The sequence below is a fragment of the Colobus angolensis genome, unplaced genomic scaffold, assembly GCF_000951035.1.
Source record: "Colobus angolensis palliatus isolate OR3802 unplaced genomic scaffold, Cang.pa_1.0 Scaffold453, whole genome shotgun sequence".
In the NCBI taxonomy this organism is placed as follows: Eukaryota; Metazoa; Chordata; class Mammalia; order Primates; family Cercopithecidae; genus Colobus; species Colobus angolensis.
The window spans coordinates 545,322-545,607 of record NW_012117966.1 but is presented as its reverse complement, the minus strand read 5'-3'; positions in this window follow the sequence as shown (position 1 = coordinate 545,607).

The window sequence follows — 286 nt, the reverse complement described above, 5'->3', positions numbered from 1 at the left end:
CTGGAGTTCGAGACCAGCCTGGCTGACATGGTGAAACCCTGTCTCTACTAAAAATACAAAAATTAGCCGGGCGCCGTGGCGAGTGTCTGTAATCCCAGTTACTCGGGAGGCTGAGGTGGAAGAATCACTTAAACCCAGGAGGCGAAAGTTGCAGTGAGCCAAGATCATGCCATTACACTCCAGCCTGAGCAACAGAGTGAGACTCCACCACAAAATAAAATAATTTAAAAAATAAATTTATTCAAAACTTACAAAGTGAGAGTAAAAGAAATTTAATAAAGTTTAA